We start from the raw sequence: 13,749 nt of genomic DNA on the forward strand, positions 1-13,749 counted from the left end.
ATTAAAGAACTGAGCAGTAAGAAGCTTGCATAAAAATCTTAGATTTAATGAGGTTTAAGACTTAAGTCTAACTAATGACTTCCAGCTTATTAAACCAAATCAGACTATTTCCTTGACAACTTAAATGACTTGTGTGCAAGAATAAAAAATAACTGTCCCACATTTTCCAGGGAGCATGTAGAACATCAAGACTCTTGAAAGACAATATATATGAAAATCATATAAGTTCTGATAACTAATTATAGGTGTTACTCAGAGTGAAAATAAAGAAAGGTAGATAAGCGACATTCTCCTCTAGTAATGATAGGCAGCTAGGATCTCAAGGCTCCTATAGAGCCTACTCAATATGGAAACCACTTTAAAGAACCTCTCACTGAATTAAATGACATTTCTCCCCTAGGTAGAAATACATGGACTGGTGTCTACAGAAAGCTAATGATTCTGGCTAGCAGTCTATTCTCCTGTGTAGTAATTTATTTATTTTTGTGTGTGTATTTTTATTGACTTTAGAGAGAGAAGAAGGGAGAAGGAGCGCTACAGAAACATCAATGAGGGAGAAACATCGATGGGCTGCCTCCTGCACACCCTGTACTGAGGAAAGAGCCCAGGCATGTGCACTGATCAATTGAACCGGCAACCTCTTGGTGCATGGGTCGACACTCAACCACAGAGCACACCAACCAGGCTGTAGTCATTTATTTTTATAAATCCACTAAATATCTATTTTATAAAAACCCATCTATATTATAAAAACGCAGTGGCCTTAACGCCATAACGACCAAAGACCAGTCACCAGGAGGTTGCGTGCACAGCGAGGCGCGTGTGGATGGGCAGGGACTTGACTCTGGGTCTCATAGCGCTGGTGGGACTCGGGGGAGTCCCGTGGTGCGGAGGGGTCTGGGATCCCAGGTCTCGCGTGATTTCGTGTGCTGGGTCACTAGTGAGAATATAAAGACAATAGCTGCTATTGCTATGAAAACTAAATTAAATCCTTTGGAAGGCCTTGATGAAGTAAAGAAATCTAGAATGACTTGACTTTCAACTTGGAAAATTTCTAGTGGCCACATTTTCATTCCCCTTTAAAGAAACCAATAGTAGAAATTACCAACAATGCTTTTAGGGTATGATTTATGGAAAAAAGATCAGAAGATACTCCCTCCCCCCCCCGCCCCCCAATTCAAAGACAAAAGATTGATCCAAAAAATAAGACAAATAAAAATGTTTTCAGTTAAAATAAAATATTTAAGGCATACAGATACTTTCAGTTCCTGCTTTAACCAACCTAACCAATGGTCCTAATCACATAGGGCTGAGAAAAAGGTTTCCATTGCACTCTAACATCATTCCGTCCACCAAGGGGTCCCCAAAAGCCCCAATACCACTTTTCTCCTACTCTCTGACTAACTGAAGTTGAAAACCACATGAGCAAACTGAAAACTACATGTGTCCAAAAATGAGGTAAGGAACTGCAGGGTAAGGATTTCATTCGTCATTAACAAATCTTTATTGAGCACATGCTATGTGCCAAGCACTGCCCTAAACACTCAATAAACAAAACAGACAAAAAGTCCTGACCTCAGAGAGGTTACATTATAGTATGTGTTTGGGGGCAAAGAGAAGAAACAATAAACACAATTAAGTAGAATATACATAGTTTGTTGGAAGGTGACAAGTGCTATGAAGAAAATAGAGCAAGATACAGATCATAAGTAGGGGAATGCAGCTTTAAATAAAATAGTAAAGTAAGATAGACCATTGAAAAGCAACGATTTGAAGGAGACATGAGAGTCAGCCATGCAAATATCTTAGGAAAAAAAGGTGGTCCAAGGAGGGGAAGCAGTTAGTTTAAAGGCCCTAAGACAGTTAGTTGGGCTGGAGGGAAATAAACAGGGGGAAGAGTAGCAACTAAATTAAGACAGGTAAGGGGTGATGGGAAAGTAGGAGTGCCCAACTTCTGAAGGCCTTGTAGGCCATACAGACTTCATCTTTTACTCTGCATATGGAAAGGCCCTACAGGGTTTTGAAGAGAAGTGATATGATCTGGTTACTATGTTGACAAAGACTGTAGGGAGCTAGGGTAGGTAGAAGCAGGGAGACCAGTTGGAAGACTGACTACAGAAATCTAGGCAAGAGATAAGAATGGCTTGGACAAGCTTAGTGAGCCATGGAGGAGGTAAGAAGTGATTTAATTCTGAATACATTTTCAAAATGAAACAGAGTCAGAATGCCAAGTGTGAAAGAGATAAGTCAGGGATAACTCCAACAGGTTTTTTGCCTGAATGTTGAATGGAACAGCCATCAAAAGAGATAAATCAGACTGCACCTGAGGCAGGTTTAAAAAGGAAAATGGAAGTTTAGTTTAAGTTGACTACAGTGAAACCTCAATATAAAGGACTAATTCAGGCAAGGGGTGTCCGTTAAAGCCAAAAGTCCGTTAGGTTTTCTGAATGCATATGTTTAAAAAATAACAAATTAGTTAGTTTACCCGTTTTTACTTGTAAGACACGTTTGTGTAATTAAAATTAAGTATGTTTGAAATTTTAATTTCACAGAAAAGTTTTCTATATTTATTACTTAATTTTAAATTTATACTTAATTTTAAATTTATACCTATTCAGTCTAGGAAATGGTCCATTCACCAGTCACCGAGAGCACATGGCTGTGGTGTGACTTAGCACAGAAGGAAATATCGGTTAAAACTGCTTCAGAAAGTCATGCCAGGAGACAACAGAACCAATTAGCATGCACTATGCAGTGTGATCACGTGCTAATCATTACCCATCATTGTTTCCAAGCAGTGATTCTTGGATTTAAATATGTAGACTATAGTTGTAGATATCTAATATTTATTTATATTGGTGAAATTATTACACTGTTTTTTCCAACACATGGCCTATTCACTAAAATTTGTTTAAAATAACTTTATTAATAACAACAACAAAAAAAACCCGTTAACTTAATAAGCAAATCTTGGTTAAAAGCACTTAAAAATTAACAGGGTATTAATTTCCACACATCACATAGGAACCAGAAATTTTGTGTGATAAATCCAAAGTCCGTTATATTGAGGTCCACAAAAATCAAGGGTTTACTATACTTAACATCCAAGGTGAAATGTGGAACAGGTTGTCTGGAATGCAGGAGGGAAGTCTGAACTGCAGATATAAATATGGCAGCCATCAGCATGAGATCACCAGGGAAGTATTAAAAAAAAGTGAACCAAGGACTAAACATTCCAACCTCAAGAACAGAGGAATCATAAAGACAGTATGAGCAAAGCAATTAGTAAGAAGAGAAACCAAAAAAGCAATGCCCTGAAAGCAGGGGAGTGTAAACAGTTTCACTTAGTGTACAAATCACTTTGCTGAGACCAGATTTAAGGTTAAAAGTTCTTAATCAGCCCAGAGCAGTTAAGGTGATGTGTAAAATACTAATTTTATCTTTAAAAAAGAGGTGAGCATTTCTTAGACATCTCCTAAGAACACTGTATTTCCCATTAGAGTCTCTACTTAGTATTCTTAGTACTAAAAGTATATTTTGCCTCTTATCTTTTTAACATCAAACCAATTAGTCTGGCCAGTGTGGCTCAGTGGTTGAGTGTGGACACATGAACCAGGAGGTCCCCGGTTCAATTCCAGTCAGGATACACGTGCAGTAGGAAGCCAATCCATGTTTCTCTCTCACTGGTGTTTCTAGTCCTCTCTAGCCCTCTCTCTCTCTAGCCCTCTCCCTCCCCCTCTCTCTCAAATAAATAAACATTTTTAAAAATACATCCTTGACATGTTTCAAATAAAATTCAAGTTAAGAACTTAGTGATAGTAACAATCCTAAAGCACGGGTCCTTTAAAAGTTAAGCCTCAAAAAAATCTTTCACTTGAGTCCTTTAGAAAAGCTAGACTGTTATTTACCGTCTAATTATTAAAATGTCCTACCTACTAACAGCTAATCAACACTTACAAATTAGAAGGAGGTTTGGGATGAAAGACCCAAGATAACATACCAAACAGAAGAGACTACTGATATTAAAGAAGGATATAGAAAAAAACTGAATTAGAACCAAAATCATGTATTAATGGCTCTTCATAATGTTGACCCTGAGTCATCAGGGTTAAGTAATACTGAATAGCCTTTATAATTTCAAAGTGCTTAATACAGTTAAGGAAGTTTTTCACTAAGCTTTGTTATAGTTGAAGTTTCAGAGTGAGTCTCAGAAAGTTAAAGTAAATAGAACACCTCATTTTCTAAGCTCACCTAACAGAGTACTGTTATAAATTGGTGATGCTGCAAACTGAGGAGAGACATTTCTAATGCAATGTTGGGGGAGGGGAGTAAAGAACTGTTCTTAGGACCTACAAACAATAAACCCCGCTACTTCTTGCTAAATCCTTGAACAAAAGGGGGTGGGGAGAGCCTCTTTTTGTCGGAGAACACAATCTGATAATCGACAGCAAAGCACGGAGACCAGAACCACAGATCAACGCAAGAATTCTCCAGGGTTATTCTTGGGACGATCACTGCAGGCTCATCAGCAACTGCTTCGGCCAAAACTGGAGACAGGGCTGCCAAGTGCCCGCTCGCTCGGTGCGGCAGGGAGGACAAGTGCATCTAATTAAGCAAGAACTCAAACGCTGGGTCAATTCCTGCACAACTCGGTGTTCGGTTCATCCCAACGTGTTTACCTTCGGCGGGCGATGAGCATCTACGTTTCCCAAAGCATCTGGAAACACACCCACAACTCTGAACAGTGAACTTCCGCGGCAGCTTTTCAAGCAGTGCTTGTTCCCACACCTGCGAAGGGATCCTTTCCGAGTCCAGGCCCAACCACGAGTTTGGGCTCTTTCCTCCCGGGAGGGGCGGCTAAGACCCGACAGCCCCGTCTCGAACCGAATCTCGGCGCCGCTGGACGAGGTCAGGAGGCGCCGGGGCCCGCGGGCTCCTGCACCACCGCCCGCCGAGCGGGGCTGCACGGCCCCCGCCAGGTATCTCCTGGCAGAGACACGTTTCTAGGCGGCCAGCGGGGCTTTCCGCCCAGATCCCAACGCCAAAAATCTCATTGTTGGACACCGAAGGGGGAGGGGGAGCGGTAAGGAAGACACACCCCTCCGGGAGAGGAAGGGAGAACTTCCCTGCTCTCGAGGGCGAGCCACACGTTTTCCCAAACTCTCCCCTCCCGGAGCGGTCCCATCCCCAACCGCCCCCCACCATAACCCGGGACGCGCACCGGGCGGCGGGAAGGGGCCCTGGGAGGGGCGAGGGCCGGGCGCTCGGAGTCCGGGAGGCGAGGCTGAAATTCCAGCATGGCGCACGCGTGGCCCATCCGGCCCAGGGACGCGCCGGAGACGCGCTCCCTCCGTCCACCGGCCCCGGAGGCGGTCATCCGCCTTCCCTCCCGGGGGCCCGCAGGCCCGGCTAAAAATAGGCGCCTCCGTCACCCCAGGGCCCTCTCCCGCCGACCTCGCCCTCGAGAGACGTCCTCGGGGAGACCTGGGTCGCGCTCGGAGGCGCCGCGGCAGAGCCGGGGTCGGGCCGTGAGCGGGCGGCCCGTGAGGCCGAGCCGCCCGGGGAGCCCGCCGCCGCCAAGGCCCAGCCCGAGCTGGAGTCCGGCGGCGGGACCCGGCGCCCGAGGCCTACCCGGCGGACGGCGGGCCGTGCTCGGGCCCCGCGGCCGCGCCCCCGAACCGGTGCGGCCCTCCCGTCCGGGGCCCCGGGGCCGGCGCTGCCCCCACCCCGCGGTCCCCGCGGCCGGCGCCCCGACCCGACGCCGCCTGCTCGTCCTTACCCTGCACGGCGGGGGGAGGAGACCGGGAAGACACGGCGGCGCCCGCACGACAGCCCGACCGCCAGCTCCGAGGTGCCGCCACCGCAGTTGCTCAGGTGCCGTCGCGCCGCCCGGCACGGGGCGGGGCGGCCCCGGCACGTCCGGGCGTCTGGGCCGGCGGTGCCCGGAGACCGGCCCCTTAAAGGGACAGGCGCCCGCCGCCTGGGCCCCCGCGCGCGCTGAGAAGCCCCCGCGTGGGGCTGCTCGGGATTCCGGGGCGGTCCCCCGAGATAACGTTCCGCCGCTGGTGGGGGTAGGAGCTCGGGGCTGGAGGCTCGGCGGCACTTCCTTCATTCCTTAGCCCTGCCCCCCTCTTTCTCTCCCTCCCTTCTTCCCCCGCCCCCTCTTCTCTTTCTCTCTCTCGCCTTCCCCCAAAGCTGGTTTCATCTTACGGGGACCTCCACACTGGGTGACTTTTTATTTTTTTTGTAACCTTAAGCAAATGGTACTAGATTTCACCCTGCCCATCCCAGATTCCTCTCCCGAAATCAAAACGAAACCTTTCGCTCCTACGTCTTTCTCTTTGCATTAGCGTTCAGGCAACCCTAGCTTCAAACGGAGAGAACAATTAAAAACCGACCCAAATAAATAGTGTGCAAATATGATGAGCTGCTGGCTGGCGGGCTCTCTTGAAGCCGGAGGAAACAACCAGAAGCTGCAGCGAAGAGGAAGAGTTGGCCCGCGTGCCTGCTAGTAAGTTCGCTCTTTGCTGAAAGGAGGGCAGCGACCTTCCTGGTCCGCCGGCAAGTAAGATGTGTTCCTCGTCCTCACCTAGTGCTTACCGACCTCTCGCAGAACTCCCGGCACCGCCCAGAACATGTACAAAATACTGCAAGGTCTCCGCAAAAGTTATGAGAGCTCGAAATGATTCCAGTTCTGTGGGAGTGTGAATAAGAGATACGTAAAACCGAGACTCCTCACGAACACCTCCCCTTGCATCCTGACAAAGAGGGAACAGGAGCAAGTCCTTAGCGGGGCGAACAGCAGAGCAATTGCTACACCAACAGAGAATTTCCTGTCTAGGGGCTGGCGAAAAGCGTACATTTGTATTCTTACGTTGTCTTAGCTTTCTAGCGCACCTCCAAAGTACAGATGAAAGCTGAACAGTTTGTGGTAGCCTGAGATGTTGAGAATTCCCAAAGTCTTCAGCCACTCTGTTCTCCAAACGCGCATTCGGTCTTATTTTAACTCCGAAAGCGTCCTCTTTTTTCCTTTCTCAGTAGGGTTACTCAGCACCTCAGTGGTTCCAGTACCCTCAAAGCAATTGATCTCTAAACCACTGCTGTCTTCTGAGCCTGTGCCAGAGGACACAGCTTTATGGAAGAGCGATGCCATGAGTCTCAATACAAAAAGGGCAATGTATCATTTCTGCGGTGGAGTTTAAGGACTCTTGATTAGCTTACAAACATCTAATTTCCTCTGGTTAGTACTAAAGCAGGTTTTAGGTTAGAATGAAACTTTCTATCATTTTCCTGACTTCAGTAAAACAGTGATATTTTAGAGACAGTAATATGTAGGTACATTAAGTGGAATTTAGGGACATGTTTACCCTAAATATACTATTTCTTATAGTCAAGGATCACTTATTTTTCTGTTCCATTATTTGAAACAAAGAAGAGTATCAGCTATTTCAGCTTTCTTGAGGGATTGAACTTTGACTTTTGAAAGGGAAGTGATCTATTCATTCACATCAAAAAGATTTGCTAGAAGTATCATGCAAGGTAAGCCCTATAGGAACTAAGACCTACGCTTTAAGTTTTGAAGTATAGTATAATATCAATGGCTATAATTAACATATATAATTAACCTATTATATAATTTACCTTGGTTGCTGCTCACTACTCTCCAATGTTACTGAAACCAGCAACTAACTTGCTAAAAAGGATTAGCACTCCCAGCGTCTGAGGTACCTCTAGTTGTAACAACGAAGAAATAAAATATTTTGAATCTATCAAGTGTAATTCTATTACCTAAAGAGTGCTAGTGTCTCTCTCTCTGTCTGCCTCTCTCCCTCCCCTCTCCCCTCTCTTCTCTCTTTTATTCAAGTCCTCTTGTTTTTTAAGCCCCTCCTACCTGCACCACAGCCCTCACCTTTGGCAACCATCAGCTTGTTCTCCATACCTATGGGTCTGTTTCTATTTGTTTTGCTTTTTTAGAGTCCACATATGAGTGAAATCACAATATTTGTCTCTGTGTCTGACTTATTTCACTTAGCATAATACTCTCTAGATCCATCCATATGGTCGCAAATGGCAAGATTTCATTCTTTTTTATTCGTGAATAATATTCCACTGGGTATATATAGCATATCTTTATCCATTCATCTATTGATTGACATCTAGTAATGGTGCAATGAACATAGGGGTACATATATATTTTCAAATTAGTGGTTTTGTTTTCTTTGAATAAATATCAGAAGTGAAATTGCTAGATCATATGGCAGCTCTATTTTTAATTTTTTGAGGAACATTCATACTGTTTTCCATAGTGGCTGTACCAGCTTATTATCTCACCAACAGTGTATGAGGGTTCTCTGCTCCACAGCCTCACCAACACTTACTATTAGTTCATTTATTGTGGATGGCCATTCTGATGGATGTGAGGTGATATCTCAGTATAGTTTTGATTTGCATTTCCTTGATGATTAGTAATGGTCAACATCTTTTTATATATCTGTGAGCCATCTGTATGTCCTCTTTGGAGAAATGACTATTCAGGTCCTCTGCCCATTTTTAATTGGATTGTTTGTTTTTCAGCATTAAGTTCTATGAATTTCTTATATATTTTGGGTATTGACCCCTTACTGGATATATCATTGGTGAATATCTTCTCTCATTTGGTAAGCTGTCTTTTGGTTTTGTTGATGGTTTCCTTCTCTGTGAAAAATTTTTTAGTTTGATGTAGTCCCTTTATTTTTTCTTTTGCTGGCCTGAGGAGACATATACAAAAATATATTGCTTAGAGCAATGTCAAAGAGTTTTACTGCCTCCCGGGTGATGTGGTTCAGTGGTTGAGCATCGACCTATAGAATAGGATGTCACAGTTCAATTTCTGGTCAGGGCACATGCCCCATTATGAGCTCCACCCCCAGTGGGGGCAGTGCAGAAGGCAGCCAATCAATGATTCTCTCTCATCATTGATGTTTCTATCTCTTTCTCCCTCTCTCCTCCTCTCTGAAATCAATAAAAACATATTTTTAATTAAATTAAATATGTAACCTGCAGTTTTTGCATAAAATGTTCTCTAAATGTCAATTAAATCAATCTGGTCTGATGTGACAATTAAGGCCATTATTTTCTTATCAATTTTCTGTCTAGATGATCTATTGGTTGATGTGAGTGGGATATTAAAACCTTCTACAATTATTATATACTGTGGATTTCTCCCTTTATGTCCATTAATAATTAAGCCTCTTAGGCCACTGCCATCTTGGACCTCCTCTTTCTCTCTCTTTTTTTTTAATCTACCAAAGTGCAATTTACTGGAGATTGCCTTCTGACTTTTAGCGTTTAACAATCCTCTTTTCCCTGAATTTTGGAAATATTTTAAAGACACACAGTACACATCTCTCTAGCAGATAGAAAGCTGGCTATTCCTGTTTTCTTCAGGGAAGACTTCCCAGAAGTGGTGAGTAATGTGTGAGTAACATATTATATCTCCGGCACCACCAGGATGGCAGAGATGAAAATATAACAGAAACAATTCACAGATCTGAAAATAAAGGGAAAATTCCAGTCCCCCAGATAATGGAGGGGGAAAGAAATATCTGCAGTTGCAGATCTAACAATAAATCAGCTATTCTAACAATAACTGCTTATTAGAGGTCTGCATTGTGTTCCCATTAACATGTAGTCTCTTTAAGCATATGACATTCAAGTGCTTTCATCACAGCCTAAGGGTGACGACAAATTATCTGCCATTCTTTGCACAAAGTGGTGGGATCTCTGTGTCCTCCTCTTGAATCTGGGAGGGCTCTATGGCTGCTATGTCCAATAGAATATACCACAAGTAACACTGCCAAGTCCTGGGCCCAGGTTTGGAACCGTTGATCTTAGAGCCCTGAGCTACCATTTGAGAAGTCTAACTACCTTGCTGGAGAGACCATATGGAGAGGCCCTGAGATTACTACATGGGGAGGACGAGAGACCCAGCTGGGCCCAGCCTTCCAGCAGCCCTCACCAAGATGCCCAATGTATGAATGAAGGCTCTCAGTACCCCCACTCCATACACACCACAAGCTAAATACCACCAAGCAACCCCAGTCAGTACCACCCGGAGCAGGAAAATCACTCAGGGAAATACGCTTGAATTTATGACCCCATATAATCTTTGTGGGTTTGGGGGGTGGGGGAGATAAATTGTTTGCAGTAAAAGATAAGCAGAACATCTTTATTCCACTTCTAAATAGATGCAAGAAACATTAGTCTCGTTTCTGTGGAGAGGAGTTTCCATTTTGCCCGTACAATCCCAAAACATCATTGGGGCCTTTGAAGGGAAATCTGGGCAGGAACGGGTAAGGAGGTAAAGCTAGTCTGTGGCATAACTTAATATTATTGAAACCATCTCCATGTCTCCCATCTTCAAAGGCTGTTCAATGATTGAACACTGGTGAATTTAATGAGGAAAGAGGAGCCAACATTGATAGTGCAGTTGCGCTGTGTGGGTGTTGAATGTACATTAGCTTGCATAATCGTCAAAATAACCCTATAGGGATAGTTCTAGACTCACACTGAAAAACTTAACTAGCTCGAGGACACAGAGCTCAAAGACCAGCACCTGAACCCAGATCTGTTTTACTCCCAAGGTATAAACCTTAGGTATACAAACAAGTAAAATGTGAGTTTTTATTTATATAGGTTTCACTTACTCATGATATCTTTTTTGTCATTAGTCGATATATAACACTAAATTAAATTGGCAATATTAAATCAGCTGCCAGCCAGCATCTTGTAAACTTTTCTAATAGAAAGAATTTAGTATTGAAATATGTACATTTTGTCCTAGTAAACTTAGCAATTGGAAGAAACAACCTTTACGGCCTCATTGATTCTTGATTCCATGATTTTATACACTTCTTACAAGGGTTCTGTTAAATATGGAATTTGCAATCACAGAACCTGGTTTTGCTCCCCAGCTCTGCTCCTTTCTGGCTGTGTGACTTTGGAAAAGTCACTTCACTTCTCAGAGCTTTAGCTTCCACTCTGATTAACTGAGGATGAGAGTACTTTGCTCTAAGGGTTGGTGTGAGATTAAATGAGATCATGTATTTTTCAATATTTTAAAAATAGTATTACCAGTTCTTACTCAATATAAATATTAAATAAGACATTATTAAACCTACATTATATCTGAATAATGACTACCATACTAGTTATTCATTGATTATATATAATTGCTAATTCTAACAACAATCAAGTGAGATGTAATTATGTCCATCTACCATTGAGAAAGCAGGGTCAGAAAATCAAGTTACTTGCCTAGGCCAAATGGCTAGTAAGTGGGAGAGCTGAGCCTGAAACCACCAAATCCAGCCTTCTTCCACTCTACCAGACTTCCCCCACATATCAACAGGCTAGTTTATAACCTGCTTATACAGCATTATAAAAAGGGAGAGTTGACATCTTTCCTCTCACCTCAGGCCAAACCACTTTTACCCTCCACCAGATAGGTAGAAAGCATTCTTATCTCTGAAAACCTTACATATTAACTCAACATCCTTCCTCAAACAGCTACTTCAGTGTTTAAATGTTTACTATCCCTCACTGTTGTGTAACTCTATGTTCTAACCTCAATCTTCGGGACATTTTTAAATGGACGCTAATTAGCAAATAAAAATAAATAGGAGAAAGTAAAATTATATATGTATATATATGCACACACATAAATAAAATCATCTATAGACTCACATTTAGAGATAAGCACAGCTTACATTTAATTTTTTCCATTTAAAAAATCTGTGCATATTTTTCTTGTAGTTATGAATGCAAATACCAAATGAAGGAACATGCCAAAATTTCCTGCTTTTTAACATCTAATTTCTTCTGACATTAAGATTAGCTCATGAGCCCTGGTGAGGGCAGATCAGTAGCAACAGATCAAACCAAGTCAGCAATACTTGCAACATGCACGGCATCATGTTAGGTGTTTGAACATAAAGCATGCATTTTAAAATGCTTGTCCTCTAGAATGGCGCTTGCTTTTTAAACCACACTGCTATTTGTTGGCTCATATTCAGCAACAAAGGATAACTCTTAGATCCCACCCAGTCCTTGTCCTGTGTTTTTCTCCCCGTAATATGACAATCCAGTAATTAATCTTTCCCAGGCTTTGTTCCATTTATCTCTGACCATGTCTCCAATTTACCAATTTTCTTTGATCAGGGCCAACAATTTTTAAAAGCCATCTCTTGGTATGTCCATATATTGTTTTGGAAATTTAATGTTTGTGCGAAAAGGTAAACAGATTGCAAGCTCCATTACAAATCATTATTCTGTGAAGGCTGTAGAATAATTCCTCTGGGTGCCAGCTCTCATGACACAGAGCTCTGGATGTCAGCCCTCCCAGCCTCCAGGGGGACCTCATAAGGTCCTTTCTGTCTCCATCTTCAACCTTTCTTCTCCATCAGCCAATCAGTGCATTTAGGGCCCTCTCCACTTAAAGGAGAGGGAAAAAAGTTTGTTCAAACTCCAGACCACCCCATTGACCCCATCTCCTGCTAAGCCAGGTTTTGGGTTGGTCAGTTGATTGGTTAGGCAAGAAGCACTCATTTGGCTGCTTATTCACACTGCCCACTCACTCACTCCTCATTCTACTGGAACCTGCTTCTGTGCCCACAGCTTGATTCTGAAACACTCCTCATCCTATATAATAAAACCCTAATATGCAAATCGACCGAACAGTGGAACGACTAGTCGCTATGATGCGCACTGACCACCAGGGGGAAGATGCTCAACGCAGGAGGTTGGGGGCAGCTCCTGCGTTGAGCGTCTGCCCCCTGAGAGGGAGGCAAGCTGCGGTGGTGATTGGAGGGCAGGGCCAGCTGTCAAGCACCCTGCCGGTCACCTCCAGCAAACCAGCAGTCAGACATCCCTCAAGGGCTCAGGCCAGGCTGAGGGATCACCGCCCCCTCCCTGCACAAATTTCGTGCACCGGTCCTCTAGTGGAAGCCAATGATCTCCCTGCTGCTAACTGCAGTGCAGCTGCTCAGTCTATCTGGCAGAACCGCTCTGTCATATGACACCACTAATTACTTCTTGACATGCTTCAGTTTCCTTGACTTCAATGACCACACCCACCAGCTCTTTTTGCCCACTCTCTTGTCTTTTCCTTCTCTCTAGCCTAAAGCTCCTTCTAAGTCTCTTTGTGACTTTATTTTCTCTTTCTATCACTTTTTTGGTGATGTTTCTCAGGGTACCAGCCTTGTATCTTTTATTTTCTCACTTTGCAGTCCCTCTCTGGTCTTATAATGTGTATCCCCTTAGTGAAGGCCGGATTGCTGCAATTTGCAACCCCTACCACTAAGAAAAAGGCATCTCTATTAGTCAGCATTCTCCAGAGAAATAGAACCAATAGGATATACATGTATCGAGAGATTTTTATTGATTTACTTATTTATTTATTTGTTTATTTTAACAAATTACTGATTCCTGAATTCACATGATTGTGGAAGCTGGAAAGTCCAAAATCTTATGGGTGGGCAGGCAGGCTGGGAACCCAGGGAAGAGTCAGTGTTGCAGTACAAGTCCCAAGGCAATCTGCTGGCAGAATTGCCTATTCTTCTGGGGAGGTCAAAGTTTCTCTATTAAGGCCTTCAACTGAGGTTCACTACATTATGGAGGATAATCTGCTTTTCCCAAAGTCTGCTGAGTTCAATGTTAATCTCACCTTCAAAAATATACCTTCACAGAAACATCTAGAATAATGTTAGACCA

At 43.5% G+C, this 13,749-nt stretch overlaps 1 protein-coding gene across 27 annotated transcripts in view; it reads right to left on the bottom strand.

Annotated features, from left to right (window-relative positions):
• Positions 1-6,138, bottom strand: part of KTN1 (kinectin 1) — a gene marked incomplete at its 3' end in the record, with an annotated part of 104,099 nt that extends 97,961 nt beyond the window's left edge. For 24 of the 27 annotated variants that reach the window (XM_081113511.1, XM_081113505.1, XM_081113504.1 and 21 more), the window contains exon 1: positions 5,780-6,138. The remainder of the gene's footprint in view (positions 1-5,779) is intronic. The other 3 variants (XM_081113514.1, XM_081113513.1, XM_081113512.1) reach the window with 1 other exon arrangement.
• Positions 6,139-13,749: the final 7,611 nt, after the last annotated feature.

The sequence above is a fragment of the Myotis nattereri genome (assembly GCF_964212035.1).
Source record: "Myotis nattereri genome assembly, chromosome: 1".
In the NCBI taxonomy this organism is placed as follows: Eukaryota; Metazoa; Chordata; class Mammalia; order Chiroptera; family Vespertilionidae; genus Myotis; species Myotis nattereri.